This window comes from Lissotriton vulgaris, chromosome 4_1, assembly GCF_964263255.1.
Source record: "Lissotriton vulgaris chromosome 4_1, aLisVul1.2, whole genome shotgun sequence".
In the NCBI taxonomy this organism is placed as follows: Eukaryota; Metazoa; Chordata; class Amphibia; order Caudata; family Salamandridae; genus Lissotriton; species Lissotriton vulgaris.
Window position 1 is genome coordinate 271,118,939 of NC_141691.1, and position 18,827 is coordinate 271,137,765.

Consider the following 18,827-nt stretch of genomic DNA (forward strand, 5'->3'; position numbering starts at 1 on the left):
CCCAGAAAGTGGCAGGCACATGTTTCGGCTTGCTCCGAACTGTGCGGAAAGTCCTGCCACTACTACCCTTCCAATCCAGAAAACTATTAATTCAGGGACTGATCTTGTCCAGACTGGACTATAGTAATGCTTTGCTCCTGGCAGCCCCGGAAGCCACTATCAACACGCTACAACGAGTACAAAACGCTGCTGCCAGGATGCTCTTGGGTGCCCCAAGAAGAGCATCAGCAAAACCATTGCTGCAAACCTTGCACTGGCTCCCAGTGCGTGAACGCATCTCTTTCAAATTATCATGTATCGTCCACAAAACCCTTCAAGGTAAAGGTCCCCAAGCCCTAAGCAGCCTGATACGCCCATACAGACCCTCACGAGCCTTGAGATCGGACCTTGAAAACCTGGTCATAGTCCCCAGAGTCAGAAAAGCTCGCTCGGGAGGCCGTCGCTTCTCGGTAAATGCAGCAAAGACCTGGAACGCCCTCCCTAGACACATTCGCACTGAACCGTCCCTTAGCAAATTCCGCAAATGTCTTAAATTCCTCCTTTTTCCCAAAGCCTCTTAAAATTCCCTTGCCCCTCCTCAGAGCCCCTTAATTTCGCATGGTAGCGCTGGGACGCTTACGGGCAGCCATGCGCTTTATAAATCCAATTTCATTTCATTTAATTTCATTTCATATAAATGGCAATTTCTTCGGACAGACAGAGTAATGTGTCTGCATCAGCATGTCACATGTTTGCTCATATAAGCTCAAAATATGCCCTGATTATTAGAAAAAGGTGAAGCAAAACTTAGAGCAGCATTGACATCTCCCCATATCAAGCTTAAACTGTTACTCTTTACTGAAGCATATCAACAATTGTGTAACACAGCAGTGGCTGTGACAACAATGCTGAATTCTAATGGTTTTCAACTAAAGTGAGTGTTATTATGCACTGCATTCACCACTTCTATCTTAGAGTGCGGGTATACAAGGGAGTGTGCTACCTCTATCTAGTTTATGTAGCAACATGTAACTTACACTAGGGCACCAAAAACAAAGATTGCATTATATTTATTCTATTCATAAGTGTTTTAAGTTGTAATTGTTTATAGATGGTAACAAATCATTTCTAACCTTACAATATTAAGACAGATGTTTTCTTTTCAGTTCTCACCGCCATGCAAGGATGTAGTGAAATATAATAAGTTGCTCAATAAATACATTATTCGGGTGGGGGCAATCGATCCATTTTTCTGCACAATGGCCATTGGTCATATAATTATGGCCTATCATACGTGGAGTCACCCTCGTCCTTGTTCCTCAAGCATTAATTTGTGAATATCTGTTGTCATGATTTCATCATTAAATCATTCCTCTTGTTTGTAGTATTTACCATCATAGACGACAACATCATCCTTTGGACTTTGGCATACACTATCATACGGGCTGCAGGGACAGACTCGTTTCCTGATCAAATTCCGCCAACATTCCCATTTTGGTGGGTGCTTGTATTTACCTTGTTGCCTCTAGCCTTATTCACCAGGTATTATGGAGTATTGAGTCGGTGACTGTGTTTGAGTGATACAAGATATTGCCTTTTTACATCAGACGTCTCTCACTCCTATACCTGCAACCCTAATACTTTATTGAGCATGGCACGAATTTGGAACAAGGGCCCTTAGCACTCTGTCTCTCTGATTCTCTTTTATCAAGTCTCCTGCAACGGGTGTCATTTGATCTTTTCTCTTTTAGTTTTAGTTACACCGTTATTTTGAGTCATTTTGTATGAGATCCTTAATGTATGTAGTTATAGGGTGTTTGTTTATCTTCTTTTATTGTATTAGATTGACTATTTTCATATTATGATGATAGGTCATTTTAACTTTTTGTATTATGTGGTTATTAATACATTACAGTATTGTACGCAGCACATTGTTTGTAATATATCTGTCTTTCCAGCCTTGAAAAAGTCTGAGTACATCGTGTGCTGGGAAAGTTTTGGGAAATTAATAAAAGAGGCACACAATTACTACTGATGATCTTATTGGATTATATTGAATGCCCCAAACATTATTTGGCTAACTGTATCATCCTCATTTTGTAGAGATTAACTAGACCATGGAATCTATCTAACACGTGTCCAGTACTGTTTATGGATATTAGAACTTTATCTAAGTGATAGGAGTGTCCTGCAATAGCTTCTTTTTTTTGTTTTGTTTAGTGATATGCATATTAGCTTTTAATGTGCAGATAGCACCTCTAGGTAGTAGGTGTTTGAAGCTAACCTAGCACCCGGTTGGAAATACAGCAACACTAATAATATTTCTCACGCCCATAACTGATATCTAGAGAAACGTCAACTCACTACTACCTGTCTTTTTTTGTATTCAAACATGCAAGGACCAAAGAGATGCACCGCCACCGCCACCACCACATCACCCAACACCTCTGCAATCTCCACTGGCTCCCCATTAATAGAATAATAACCTTTATGCTCCTCACCCAAACTTACAAGGCCCTTCACAACTTCAGAGCAGCATACCTAAATGAACGCCTATCATTCCACGCACCCAAGAGACACCTCTGATCGGCTGACCTCTCTCTGGCCACTATCCCACTCAGCTACCAGACCAGAATGGGAGGGAAGTCCTTCTCTTATCTTACAGCGAAAGCCTGGAACGACCTCCCCCTCTACCTCCGGCAAACCACCACAAAGCCCTAGTTTAGGAAAGACTTCAAGACCTGGCTCTTTGGATGACCCCAGCAGCCTACGGAGCCGCCCCCACCCCATAGCGCCTTGGGACCCTTCCTGGTAAGTAGTCATGCTTTACAAACCGCTGATTGATTCCCACATCAGCCAGTCTTTAGTAACACTGGACTGCGCCCCCCATCTACTTTTACCCCACCTGCACGTATGATGCCTCAGAAGGTGTTGGCTTTTGAGCAGGTGGTTATGAGGGATGTGAATAAAATTCTGAGTGAGAGAAAGTACATAAAATATAATGTATCACGACACGAACGGGAGGCTCTAGAATCTGTGAAGAAGAACACGAATATCGTGATTAAACCCGCTGACAAGGGGGGAGCGATAGTGATACAGAATAGGGACGATTATAGATCTGAAATTTGCTCCCAATTGGCAGTTGAAGGTAACTATAGGAAACTGACTATGGATCCTACAAGTGAGATTGCCACCTCAATCAAGGCAATTACTGAGAAGGCACTGGTATATGGATATATCACTAAACATGAAAGTGAGTTTCTTAATAATTCACACCCCAGATTACCTACGCTATATACGCTCCCTAAGTTGAAAAAACGCCTTCGGAGCCCCCAGGGGAGACCGATTATATCGGGTTGTGGCTCATTATTGGAGCCACTCTGCAAATTTATTGATATTTTCATAAAGCCTATAGCTGAAGGAACAACATGCTATTTGCGGGATTCTATGCAGGCTATTAAGTTGGTGGATGGACTAATCTTTGAGCAGGAAAGGGACCTGCTGGTTACTATAGACATAACGTCCCTATACACCAACATTTCCCAAGAGGCAGCACTTGATGTTATCAATAAAGTTTTGGAAGAGAGACCTAGACCTCATAAAGTACCCTCGAGTTTTTTAATAGATCTCCTCGAGATTGCGATGCGGAAAAATTTCTTTTATTTCGATGGAGACTATTATGTGCAGACAAATGGCGTAGCGATGGGGGCAAGCTTTTCCCCGGACCTGGCTATCATTTTTATGGAAGCCAACAAACATGAAGATGTGCTGAATGAGACTAATCCATTTTTTAGTAGTATCAAACTGTGGCGTCGATATATTGACGATGTCCTGTTGGTATGGAATGGTAGTAATGACCATCTTACAGCATTCCACGTATGGCTGAACAACAGGAATAAGAACATACAGTTTTCCTTGGAGTATAGTAACAACAGGATCAATTTTCTGGATATCACTATTGAAGAAGATCATGGTATTCTACAAACCACCCTATACAGAAAACCGATTGAGAGGAATACTCTCTTGCGGTATTCAAGCCATCATCCCCGCAACCTCAGGGATAATCTCCCCTATGGACAATTACTGAGGTTGCGGAGGAATTGTAGTAAGAATTTTTTTTTTTTTGCAGAATCTGCAGTGTTGATGCAATGACTGTTGGATAGAGGATATCCGAAGAGTCTCCTTAAAAAGGCTAGGAAGAGGGCTTGGTTTTGCCATAGGGAGTTCTTGCTGGAGCCAAGACAGGATAAACCAGCAGAAAAGGAAAGAATGACCTGTGTTACCACGTTCAATACACGTAGCACAGAGATTAAGAATATAATCAATCAGCATTGGCATCTAGTGGCTAATGAAATTGGAATAGTGGACCCACCCATGCATGCATTTCAGAAAGAAAGAAGTGTTAGGGATTTTGAGGTACAATCCTTACTCCCTAAGAAAAATATTGACAACCAGACAACATTGTGGAACATGCCCCCAGTATTGGGCCATCATAAGTGTGGGGCATGTAAGGCTTGTGATATGGCTTTGGAATTGAAAACATTTACATACAATGACAATAAGCATGTCCTACAACATCACAGTAACTGTAACTCCATGGGGGTTATTTATGCGATACTTTGCCCTTGTGGGTTCATGTACAACGGGCAAACAGTGCATTGGGTGAAAGCACGTATTCTGCAGCACTGTAGCCGAGTACGATGTAGAGTACAAGGTGCTCCTTTGGTAGATCATTTTGTAAAATTTAACCATCCCCTGGAAAGTTTGAAATGGTGGGTGGTGGAGAAAGTCACAAGGAACCCACGTGGTGGGAATTTTGCAAACACCCTAAGCATACGTGAATGTAAGTGGATGCATTTTTTCAAAACAGTTAGCAGAGGTCTAAACGAATATGAGGAGGTCAATAGACAAATGGCTGCCATGCAGAGTGGGTAGCGGTTCCTTCTGTCCGTCATCGTGGAATGTGCTTGACAACTGGTGACAGGATGTCTGTATGACCACTTAGGGGGTAAGGGATTCTGCCCCTGAAAACCGTCAATATGTATTGTAGACTTATTGCTGTATTAGACTTTGAGGGATATGTCTGTTTTTCTGTATTGAGATTGATGTTAATTGTGCTGAAATGTGTTTCCTAATGTTTCATGTTTGTACAATTTAGGTGTCAGGATGGCTGTATGAACACTTAAGCGATAAGGGATTCTCCCCATTGGGAAACCATCAATGTGTATTCTAGACAAATAGTTCGGATGGAGGGTTATGTCTGCTTATATTGATATTGATTGTAATTGTGTAGAAATGTCTTTTCTATTGTCTTATGTTTGTGTGATTGTGTTTTATATTGTCTACATAATATGAAAATATCAGTCATTATTTTTCTGATTTGCATGGGAAGCATTGGATGCTCTATGACATTGAAGAATTTTAGCAATCATCGATAAGGTATGCCAATACTCTAGTAGTATGAAGAGTAGGGGAAACCTCCCCTTGAGTATTGCACCCTCCAACTTCCCCTTTAGCGTTGCATGCCCCTTGGCATCTAATAACCTTGGGAACTAGATATAATTCCCACCGATAGGCCTAGAACATGTGTTTCTAGTGGGCTTATTCTGACCTTTGACAGCTGGTGTGGCAGACTTTTTTTTCCTTTTTTTTTATTAAACAAGCCGTAGGAGAAACATTGGTACATTAAATACTTCATAATTAGACAAAGATTTCCAGGCAATATACAAGAGACAAAAAAAAAAAAAAAAAAAAAAAACTATACCAACTGCAACAGCATATGACTAAACATTTTTCCTTTCATAAAGTGCTAGAACAAAGACGTACTCAGTTGAGAAATACAACAACTACTGGTCTGGAGCAAACATCAAGATTACAATATGATTTATAAAGTGCTAGTGCTATGAGGAATGAGAGCCGCAAATTTAAACCAGCAAGAGTATTATTCTACATTTTTTTTCTTCTTTTTTTTCCCATTTTTCCCCTTAAGTGCTAGTGCAATAACGTGCAAAGTTAGCATATATAAACAGCCTGATTCATCATCGTTAAATCCGGTCGCAAAGGGCCAGATTCTGAGAATCTGGCCCTTTGCGAGTGCGATTTTTGCATTTGGGATTCAACATCCCAAATGCAAAAATCGCTATTTAAGAATTCACATATTTGCGTGCAATAGCATTTAAGGAATCTCTATTAGAGATTCCTTAAATGCTATTCTTAAATCATTTTTAAATTGCGAAATCGGTAAAATTTCCCGCTATTTACCGCGAGGTCAAACCTCGTGGTAAATAGCAGAAACTTAGAAAAATGCATTTAAATGCATTTTTCTAAGTTTCATGTTACACACACACACATGTCCTTGGGACATGTGTGTGCGCAACACCAATGTAGCATACATTTCAGGGGTGCTACAGGGTGTCCTTTGGACACCCCTGCACCCTTGAAATCGCAATTTCAATATGCAAATCGCTAATTGCGATACGCACATTGAAATGTCTTCCCATTCATTCCTATGGGCCTTTGGGCCCATAGGAATGAATGGGGAGATATTCCTTAATTGCGATTAGCAATTTGCTAATCGCAATTAAGGAATAATTAGAAATCGCAATTTATTTAGCGATTTCTTGGTGAATAGCATTTTGCTATTCCTTAATAGCGATTCCTTAATAATCGCTATTAAGGAATAGCAAATACTCACCTTGATGAATCAGGCTGAAAGTGACTAGTGCATTAAAGTGCAAAATCTGTCCATGTATACCAGCAGGAGTATTATTATATTTCTTTAAAGTACAAATGCAGAATCGCGCAGAATTAACAAATATATATACGATGAGGTGCACAAACTGCTGATATAATATAACAGATCAAATATATACTTGCAGATATTTAAAATGTAGAAGCAAAACCATCTAAAAATTAGCTTAATTAAAACAATCAACTACATTTTATCGATTCAAGCATCTCAAAATATTTCCAGTTCCTTTCAAATCTTGCAATCGCTCCCACTCTACCTGCATAGGCTCTCTCAAAGTTACATGTTCTTCTCATTTTGTTAATCCATTTTAATTGACATGGAGCTACCATAGATTTCCAATTTTGAAGAATCAAAGACCGTGCTACAGCCGTAGAGATAAAAATAAACACTTCTTCTGATTTATTAAACCTATTCCTTTCTTTGCAGATACCGAAAAGGGCCACCTCTGCCTCTGGAAGTAGAATTTTCCCAATTGCCATCCCCAAGTCTGTAAAAATCCCCTTCCAGAAGGATTCTAGCTTTGGACAAGAGAAGAAGATATGGTACCAGCCACCCTGAGACCTAGTTTTACATCTGAAACATTTATTTTCGTATTCAGGAAATATTTTCTGCAAGGCCTCAGGGGTATAGTATAACAGCCAACGAGAAAAAAAGGACATACGTTTGTAATTAGCTGCTCGAAGTGCTTTGTTTCCTAGATGACATATAACTTCCCAGTCTTTGTCTGTAAAAACACACTGGGTCGTAAGGCTTATTTTTTCTAAGTGACTAATAATTATAGGAGATGATCCAGAAGGGAAAAGCTTGTTATACCAGAATCCAATACCCGTATGTTTCTCCCCATATAGAGCTGATAATAAAACATTGGGTGTTGTGTCTAACCCTATTTCTTTTTTTATAAAATTGACCATTTGTACATATTCAAAAAATCTAATGCGTCTAGGATGTGCTCTATCTAATACCATTTGCCAACCAATTACAGTATTCTGAATTAGTAAGTGCCTTATTTCCCCAAATCCAGCAGATTCCCATTCTAACAGGTGGTTCAACGATATCTTAAGACCCATCTTTGCACATTCTACCAATTTCAAATAAATAGATCCATCTGAGCCATGTTTTTTAAATAAAAGCCGTAATCTTGATGAGTATCCTATCAGTGTCCTATATCTCGTTCTTTTAGGAAGCTTTGCAGTTTTTAAAAAGAAAAACATTTGAGAGCCTGCTTCTTCAAGCATTTTATCCCAAAAAAAATTGTCCCTAGCCTGTCTATTCCTTAATAATCCCGCCATTATGTCAAAGAAAGCTGCTTCATAATAAGTTTTAAAATGGGGCAGGGCGAGTCCACCTAGGTTTACCGAAAGTTGTACCACCGAGAGCTTAGCTCTTGAGGCTTTTTTATTCCAGATAAATCTTCTTAACATGGATTCAAGTTCATTAAAAAATGCCATGTTGACTTTAATTGGAATATTGCTAAACAAGAATAAAAGCAAAGGCAGTACATTCATCTTTATCAAAGCCGCTCTGCCAATCAAAGACAAGGGCAACAAGTCCCATTGTTCAAGTAAGCTCTTGATTTTGTTCTTCGTTTTTAAATAATTCAAACGAAAAAGTTCTTGATACTCCCTGGTCACATAGATCCCTAGGTATCTTATTGGATCCCGTTTTTCTGCCTGGGGCTGGAGTTCTAACGGAAGAAAATCTAAATTTGAGCTTAGAACAAGAACTTCTGTTTTTTTCTCATTGATCTTATATCCCCCAATCTTTTCATATTCTTTAAGATCTTTCATAAGATGTAAAATGTTTTCTTTATCGGGAGCCATATATAAGATAATATCGTCCGCGAACAATTTTAGCTTTGACATTCCAGCGATTGGCGGAGATATTGCTACATTATTCCTTAGTTTTATTACTAGAGGTTCGATAAAAAAGGTAAAAAGCAAGGGAGATAAGGGGCACCCCTGTCTAGTGCCTCGATTTATTTTTATCTTCCCTGCTTGCCTAGCGTTAATTATCACCTGGGCTGATGCCCCTTCATAGATATTCTGTAGCATATTAATAATTGGGGCAGGGAATCCAAAATAACCCAGGGAAGTAAATAAAACTGACCAGTTAACTAAATCAAATGCTTTTTCTGCATCAATCATTAAGATGCATGCAGGGATTGAATTAGTATTAAAAAAATCTAGCGCCTGTATCAAATATTCTGTGTTAGCTGCCATATATCGACCGGCTATGAACCCCGTCTGGTCTTGATGTATTACCTCCTGGGCAGCGAACACAAATCTTTGAGCCCAGATTTTCATAAAGACCTTATAGTCCGAGTTCAATAGACTAATTGGTCTAAAGGAATTCACATCCTCAGGATTCTTATCTTTCTTAACGAAACTAATAATTGTAGACTCTTTGAACTCAGAAGGAACCGTACCGCCAAGTCTAATATAATTAAATACATTTTTCAAGGGGTCTTCTAATTCCTTCAAGAACACCTTATAAAATTCAATCGGGAACCCATCTATACCTGAAGCTTTCGCTCCCGCTGTTTCTTTTATACTATTTTGTATTTCCAAGGAACTTATTTTGCTGTTTATTTGATTGCGCCTAGAGTCAGAGATTTTGGGTATATCCAGATTGCCAAAATATTCCCCGATCACTATTTCTTCCACTTGAATATCTGGAGAGTAAATTCTCTTATAATGATCAAGGAATATTTCCGCAATCCCCTCACTCCGAGTCTCTGTGCCACCGAGGGGATCCTGAATTTTCAAAATAATAGAAGACTCTTGTTTTTTTCGGATCGAGTTCGCCAGAAGCTTCCCCATCAGTTGGCTATCTTCATACAGTTTTTGCTGGAAGGCCTTTGAGCAGTTTATCTCTTCCAAAATAAAGAAGTCCCTAAGCGATGCTTTGGCTTGTTCCCAATTATTAGGCATTTGATGCAATTTTAGTGCGTACTCTTTCTCTGCAGAACACTGAAGGGCAGATATTTTTCCCTTTCGGGCATTTGCCTTGTTGCTAGAAAATGCTATTATCTGCCCCCGGGCTGCTGCTTTAAATGCGCCCCATACTGCAAAAGGCTCTGCTGAATCCTTGTTAACTGCAAAAAAATCTTTTATCCATTCTTTAAAACTCTCTACCCATAAAGTATTCTGTAAAAGGGTGCGATCCAGCTGCCACCTGGGACGCCCCCCCTCTATCCCCTCCAGAATCATTTCAATTTCAATCCTCCCGTGATCTGAGAACGGGTTACAGCCTATCAATGCATTGGAGATTTGAAGTGATCTGGAGGATAGAAAAAAGTCTATTCTGGAGGCTGTATGAAATCTATTAGAATAGCATGTGTAGGACTCAGTATTGGGATTCAGGGAGCGCCAAGAGTCCCGCAGTTGGTATTCTAACATAAAGGCCTCCAGCACCCTTTTCGTTTTTGGTTTTAATTGTTTCTTGTTCTTGTTAGAGGTATCCCTCTTTAAATCCTGAATGTAATTGAAATCACCTCCTATTATAATTTGCCCCAGAGTACCCCTCAACATTTCACTAATTTCGATCAGGGCCGAGGTGTCATCAAAAATTGGGCCGTAGTAATTTATAAAATTGAATGTCTTTCCCAGGAGTTTTACTATAACCCAAAGCCATCTACCTTTAGAATCTCTTTGCACCTGTACAATTTCCCAAGGTAGGTTTCTTGAAAAATATATTGCGACACCCCTCTGTGCAACCCCTGCTGAGGAAAAGAACCCATGGGAGAAATATCTTGGCAGAAACAACTTTGGAGAATGTGTTTTCAGGTGTGTCTCCTGAAGGAAGACCACCTGGGGCTTAAGAGCTGTAATCCATTTTAAAAGAGCACCGTATTTCTGTTTGTTGAGCAGCCCATTTGCATTTATGGACAGGATTTTGCATGGATCAGATCCCATCTATAAAATAGAAAGTTCTTAAACATATTCTGTACCAACTATTTTCGAAAATAACAAACCTACTGTGCTTGAATTTTTTTACTGCATTTACCCCCCCACCCTACACCCCCCCAGTGACGTGGGAGTCCCCCCTCCGTCCACGCAACCCACATCTCTCCCTCCATTAGCTTCTTCAGGTGTCTTCTTGTTACACCTGATGTGACCCATTAACCCGGGCACCCGCCTTTGATTGTTCCCTTTTTTTTTCCCCTTTTTTTTTTTTTTTAGGTTTTTAAGCTTTTAAGCCTAAGCCTTTGTGGATATCTCATTGAGAAGAGTCTGGGCCTCCTCTATATCGGTAAACAGAAAGAATTTTCCCTTTACCAGAACCTTCAGCTTTGATTGCTGGGCAATCGAAGCCTGGGCACCATTGGCTTTAAACAGCTGTAGCAATTTTACAAATTCCTTCCTTCTTTTGGCCGCAGCCGCTGTCATGTCCGAGAATATCCTACATTTAACAGTTTCTGAAATAGCAAACTGACGTTGTTGATAGGCTTTCGAAAGAATCCGCTCCTTGATCCTGAAATCCGCAAAATTCAGTAAGATGGTTCTTGGAAATGGGGAATTTGCGAAATGCTGAGCCGGTACTCTGTGTGCCCTTGTTATTGTTAAGTCGCCCTCAAAGTCTGTTAGGACTACCTTCTGAATGAAGGAGTTAATCCATTGTACTGTGTCGGATCCTTCTGTTCCTTCGGGAACCCCCACGATCCTCAGGTTTGATCTACGAGAATGATTCTCCAACTCCTCGAGTTTATTTTCCATAGAGATCCTCTTCTTTGTAGCCTCCTTGGTTGCTCCTGAGACCATATTCATTTGATCTTCCAAGCTTGTTATCCTCGATTCAGCTTCCTGAACCCTAATAGGGAGTGCTAATGTTAATTCCTCCAGTTTATCTATTCTGGCATGGATGGCAGCTAGCTCTGTTCGCTGATTATTTTTAATTTCGCGGATTTCGTCGAGGATTAAGTTGAGCATCTCGCGAATGTCTAGCTGGAATTTCGAATCAGATCTCCCTTCAGAGTCCAGTAAACTTAGGTCGATCCCTGTTGCTCCTTCTTTCCTGGGAGTTATAGCTTGTATGATTTCCCCATCACTTATTTCCTCATTTGCTGTTGGAAGCTGGGTTTGGGGTGCAGATACTGTCTTGTCGGGGCCTTTTGATAAGGCACTAGGGGCTGGTATATCCTCAGTATCCACCGTGATAGAAACCACAGGGGGCTGTGAAGAAAGAGGGAGGGCCGTTTTTGGAGTTGTTCTTTTTGCGAAAAGCGGAAAGTCCTTCACTTCCTTACCTCCAGTTCCACTCTTTCCATTCTTTCCATTCTCCTCTTCTTTCTGGGCTGCTGGCATAGCCAAAGTTGGAGAAGGATTAGGAGTTTGAGGATGAACTACCACCTCTAAATGAATCCTGTTGTCCTCATTAATTACTGCTTTTCGCTGTTCTTCATTCTGTTGGGGGGTGGAGGGGAGAGGTGATTCATCATCTGAAGATTCGGGTGTTGTGTCGTCAGGCACAGGGTTTTCCTCCCTGTTATCTTCCTCCCTTTTATCCTTAGCAGCTTTGCGAACCGCCTTTCTAGCCAGAGCGAGGCGAGTTTTAGCCTTCTGTCGGGCAGCCGCTTCCACTTTGCTGAGTTTGACTGCATCCTCACACTCTTTCTGCGGTTTGCCCATTTTTAGAAGCGCAACCTCTCCTTCCTTTTTTTTTTTTTGTGAAGTATTTTTTGGGCTTTAGCTGTACAAAACTGTGCAAATCTATTACGGGTTTTGTGTGTCTATCAAGAGTTTTTTTTTCCACTATTTATCACTTGCCAGTCTTTACAAGTTCCAGATGCTAATAGACCCCGCTGATACTTTACTGCCGCGCCAGATTCTTCATTAATCACCTATCTGCAAGCCAATTCAATGAAATAGCTGTAATAGGCGTTTTATTCAGCCTCCATGAGTAAGTGAGTCTAATTGCCTTCTTTTATTTTCCCCCTCCACTTTTGCCCCAGTCTTTCACCTTCACAGTTTTATTCAGCTCAATATAACTCCGTTTTTAGGAGTGCTCACCTCGGACACTGGTTAGGGTCTGGTTAGGGTGTGCTCACCTCGGGCAGCCCGGGAGCGTTGCAGCGTTGCAGCAATTGAGAGTCAAACCAGACTCGCGGGACAAACTTTAAAACGGCTCCTCCGTTTCAGTTTTCGGCTGAAGTCGCCGCCGCTTCATTCACGTTTTCAAGCACCCGCATTTCCTCTCTTCGTGGCACTTCGCGGCACCCAGCATCCAAGCAGTCAGGGAATGCAGCTAGTGTCCGTGGGAAAAGCAGCTGGCGTCCCAGTAACTCGAACGCCATTCCAGAGGCGGGGCCGAGTCGCGAGTCACGGGAGACTACGCAGAGGCGTGGATCTCTGCAGTCTCCGTCATTCCCCTCCCCTGCCCTCTTGATACTCCTAGTGTGGCAGACTTGATTGCCGTTTGCTTGAAGTTTTCTATTTTTATTGTGCTCATTTTTGGCTCATGAATCATGGTAATTACTCAATGCTATTGGGAGGGTATTCGTATTTACTCAATATTGGTTGCCGTTTTAAAATAATTTTTGCTCCTTTTGTGCACATGAACGGTGGAAATTATTTAATATTCGCCAGGAGCTGTAATGACACATTTATCTTTATTGTGCTCAATCTCGCACTACAACGCGGGAGTACTGAGACCATTTAGCTGGCCTTGGGAAGGGTTGCTTGGCCTATGGCTGGGAGGACTCTTATTTTGATCGACCAAGCAGCTCTTAGTTTGAAGTATAGGAGAGCCCCACACGTTCTGCTGTGTTTCTTTTGCGTAGCACGGAAACCGGCGTTTGTCATGTTTAGAGAAGCCAGATACTGAATGTGGTTTTGTTTTCACGGCGTTTTGGGATAATGAGATGTTGCCGAGTGAATATATGAAGGTAGGCGCCATAGGGATGTATATTCGTTCTAAAATCGTTTTTTTAGGAAAATGATTGTACTCCTGAACCCCGCTTTTTGAACTAATAAGGCGTTTTTGCATTCTTAGAACTGACAAGGGACTTCTACAGCGTCCTATATTTATTTGTTGCTGCCAACTTGGTGTTACAACATTCAGGTGCCGGATTGCCCATATAGGCAAACAGGTATGCGCAATAGTTACATGTCCTTTATGGTGGCATTATCATAATCTTTAAGCACCCATCAGGATTCAATTTATTGATATGGCGCTTTTTTACTTATGCTTTCTCCTAGAACTGATGGGGAGTTCTGTTTGTTCCTGTGTTCAAACCGATTTTGAGTGTTTATTCAAATATCACACTCACACGGTGAGTTTTATGTCTAGAACATCCGACTGAGGCATTTTGTGAATTCCCTTCTGCTTCTTTTTACATAAGACTCATATTTCCCAACCATGTTTATATTGTTGCCTTTGGAATTGAGTTCTGAAAAAGGATACACCTCTCCATTGATTGACTTGAGGTCACGTTGTATATATATAAATTGCTGGTGGAGCACATCATTAAGTGGTGAGTGCTTCGTCTTTTCTTCTCTCATTAGTATGAATGAGTACTGTATAGAGCCATCTAGTGCCAATGTATGGCGCTTAGCCCATTTTTTTTGTCTATCTTTAGGTGGCTCACCTATGTGACGTGCTGCCTTCTTACACATTAGGTAATGTATCCTACCCATTTGTTGGGCAATTTCTGAAGTTTTTATTTTATACAGAACTTTGGATCTGACGATCTATTCCTTTTTACGCCAGATTCCCTTGCCCGTCCCTGTCCTGTCCTGATGAAGACCCGTAGCTGAGGTGCTAACCCACCCACCAACGCGCCAGGGTCGAAACGTCGATATCTGTCCTTCCCCCTTTATTTTTGTGAAACCTGAATCCATTTTCCCGCCCCTTCCCGTCCACTGCATTTGTTCTTGTTTTTGGAATAACAAATTGTTTTGATTTAGCTGTACGGGTCAGGTTTCTGTTATAAGGAATTGTACCTTATTTTTTTCATTTTTGAATTGTCTGATTCTTTTATCTAACTTTCATATCACACAAGCACTTTTCTTGCACTTTACTACTGCGCCTGGCAGTATTTTCTCTTTTGAATTTCTGTATAAAGTATTTTTATGTAATTGTAAATATTTAAATAAATTATGATGTTCATAATGAACATTTTTTGGAACATCTAATGGGTGCATTGTATGTATATATATAGACAAGAACAGATTGGACTTTTCTTTTCCTGCCTAAGATTAATTCCTATGAATCAGTATTTCTCAAAGAATTAATTTGTTTGAAGTACGAAATATAGGTCCAGGACCACTTTTTCATGTTTATCGCTCGATACCCAGGTCCTATGACTATTTTGGGTGATACCCCATTTTTCTTTTTTTTTTTTTTAAGTTTGAAAGCTTTATTAGAGTAAAATCAGATATTACAATAAGGTGACATCAGTAAAATATAAGAAAAAGTTAAAGATTGGAATAAAGTAAACATAGGTAACCAATATCACAGTGAAAAAACCAAGCATTTTGAAGTATTTTACGGGGGGGAGGAGGGGGAGGTAAATAAAAACATGGTAATAGGAAAGGAGTGAGTAAAAACTAGAGAATTCAATAAATGTCAGTCAAAAGAGTACAGTAAAATACACAATATTTAGCGACTATTTGAAATAAGAACCTTTAGCGAAAAGGAAACAAGTATAAAACTAAAAAGAAAAATCACAACAGTGAAATTGAAATATCATAAACTACAGGCAAGAGTACATGTGTTCAAGGGGGTTTGAAATTATCCGAGGAAACTGGAGAATATGTCTTTTTGGCAGATTGATCTAAATATAAAGTGAGAGGTAACCAGTAAAGTTCAACATTTCGGGAGGGTTTGCAGGAAGAAGCAAAGGCAACATCAAGTCTATGTGATTGACATACTAGATTCCACCAACAATTTAGAGACAAATTGTTCAAGGATTTCCAGTTAGAGACAATGTGTTGTAATGCAAGGGCTAACATAAGGTCAAAAAGGCCGTGAGAGTGTGGAGGGAGATCCAGATCATCTGAAAGGCTACCCAGAAACACAATGGAAGTGGAAAAATGAGTAGAAATGTTGAAAATACGGGAAAGGCGAGAGAATATCTGAGTCCAAAAAATGCGAACTGATGGACAGAGGAAGAAAAGATGTAAAAGATCTGCATTGGGAGCATTACAGGTCCAGCAAGTAGGGATAGAATTGGAGTGAAAGCGAGATATAGAAAGAGGAGAAAGGTAGAGTCTGTGATAGAAGAAAAATAGGGATTGAGTAAGAGAGGCAGTGCGGGAAATCTTCAAAGATCTGGCCCATATTTTGTCCCAAAGAGAAGTTGACCATAAAGAACCCAAATCCTCCTCCCAAGACAATTCTAATTTCGATTTAAGACGGTCTGGGTCAGGGGCAGAGAAATAGCGATAAATAAGGGAAGCTTTAGGAACAGTAGAGAGGACGGTAAGTAGAGAGGGAGGTGAGGCTGGTAGGCTCTCAGACGGAAGAGAATAATAACGATCTAAAATGGTTTCCATAAGGATGAGGAATTTCTTTGCAAAAGAAGAAGGGCAGCGGAATTGAGATTGGAGTTGAGGAAACGAACAGGGGGATGAGCCATCAAACAGATGACGTACCCAGATGATAACTGTCGCTCTCCATGAGGGCCATGCGAAAGGTCTGTTATTTATTAATATGAGTGAGTTATACCATATAGGTAATAGTAGGAAGGATTCCTGAGTGACCGGAGTAGAGGAGACTAAAGGCCGTAGAAGAGAAGAGGTATGTTTGAATAAAAGGGGGTTAAGACATGGGGCTTTAGAAGTGAAGCGGATAACCTCTTGTAAAGAGTAAGGAAGTAATAACTCCTGTTCGACAGAAAGCCAAAGGGGAGAAAGGGGTGAGGTTTCCTGAGAAAGCCAGCGGGAAGCTTGTTGAAGTGAGAAAGACTTGTGATAAAGGCGAAAGTCTGGAAAGTTGGTTCCACCATTGAGTTTAGATTTGCGGAGGCGTAAGAGAGAAATACGAGCCTTTTTCTGTTTCCAGAGAAATTTGGACAAAACCGAATCAATGCGGCGGAAATATGAAATAGGGATACGAATTGGAAGCATGGATAATAAATAGATCAAAATTGGGGCAATCATCATCCTGATGGAGTCAAGACGACCCCACCAGGAGAGAAACAGAGGATTCCAAGAAGCGAGTAGTGATTCTATTCTAGAGATGACTGCATTCATGTTAAGTTGAATAGAAGAGGAAATAGAGTTAGAAAAAAGAACACCAAGATATTTAATTTTCTTAGAATTCCAAGCAAAGCCGGTAGCCGTAAAGAAGTGGGGAAGGCAAAATTTGGTTAACGGAAGAATTTCTGTTTTGTCAGAATTTATTTTATAACCTGAGACCAAAGAGAATTTTTGAAATTCACTTAATAAAGAGGGAATAGAGGTGGCCGGGTCTGAAATAAATAAAAGGATATCGTCAGCATATGCAGATAATTTAAGATGATGAGCACCATAAGGGAATCCGGAAATGGAGGGATTGTTACGTATAGAGGTGAGGAAGGGTTCAAGCGCCAAAATAAATAAAAGAGGTGACAAAGGACAACCTTGACGGACTCCACGTTGAAGCGTGAATGGGGAAGTGAGTTGACCATTAACGAGAACAGAGGCTTTGGGCGAAGAGTATAGCAAAGAAATATAAGATATAAATTTAGGGTGGAAGCCATGCCATTTTAAGGAAGCCATGAGAAAGGACCAGTCAACCCGATCAAAGGCTTTCTCAGCATCGACTGAGATGGCGGCAATGGGAATTGATAGTGAGGGGGCTTTACTTAACACATTAAGGAAGAGTCTGGAATTATCTGAAGTAAGGCGGCCTTTAACAAATCCACATTGTTCTTTCCCTATGAGATGTGGTAAGAGCGGGTCAAGGCGGAGAGCTAATAATTTTGCAAAAATCTTATAGTCCACATTAACTAAAGATATAGGTCGATAATTTTTACAAAACTTAGGGTCCCTACCGTCTTTAGGGATAGGGCATATGGTAGCGTCCTGAAATGAGCCTTGGGCCGGCCCAGTAGAGCAAAAAGATTGAAAAAGAAATAGAAGTTTAGGTAAAAGGAGATCCGAAAAATGTAGGTAAAATTCAACTGGAAAGCCGTCAGGTCCTGGAGTCTTGCCTTTAGTGAGGGAGGATAAAGCAGTGGACAGCTCCGAAATAGTGAGATCAGTATCAATGGCCGAAAAATTAAGGTGGGAGGTATCTGGTTGAGGTAGGTTATCAAAATAAGATGGAAGGAGGTCTGGGGTGGGAGGGTTCTCAGGTGTATATAAAGATTCATAAAAAGAATGAAATTGTTCCAGGATTTCTGCATTTGTATGTAAAAGCACGTTAGAGGGGGAGTAGATAGAATCTATGTTAGTTCGTTCCTTACGTGATTTAAGATAATTAGCTAATAGTTTGCCAGATTTATTTTGGCCTCCATAGTATCGTGCGCTGCTCCTGAGGAGAAAAGATGAGGCTGAATCTGTAGTAAGCTTGTTAAAAGCGATCTTAGCTTTAAGAAGTTCAGGAGACATATGTTTATTAGAGGAAGTATAGAATTGATGTTCCAGTGATTTAATGTGTGCAAGGGTAACTTTACGTTTTTGAAGGAATTTTTTCTTCTTCTTAGAGACAAAATCAATAATAAAACCCTGGGCTGTGGCCTTGAAGGAATCCCAAAGGATATGAGGAGGGGTATCAGGTGTAGAGTTAAAGTTGAAAAAATTCAGAAGTGAAAGAACGAAAAGAGGAGGAAAGAGAGGATCAGTAAGAAGAGAAGGGTTGAAACGCCAACGAGAAGATTTAGGAGTAGGAGGAAGAAGGTCAAAGACAGTAATAATAGGAGCATGGTCAGAGATAACAATAGGTTCAATAGAAGAGGAGATAAGGTGTTGAGATAGAGATGAAGATAGAAAAATGTAGTCCAAACGAGAGAAAGAAGCATGAGGAGGAGAGAAGAAGGAGAAATCCATAACATCTGGGTGAGTGAGTCTCCATGAATCCACAAGATGCGTCTGAGTGATAGTGTCAAGGAACTGTTTATGTGGTTTGTGAGGGGAAAAACGAACAGAAGATTTACGGTCTAAAAAGGGGTCAA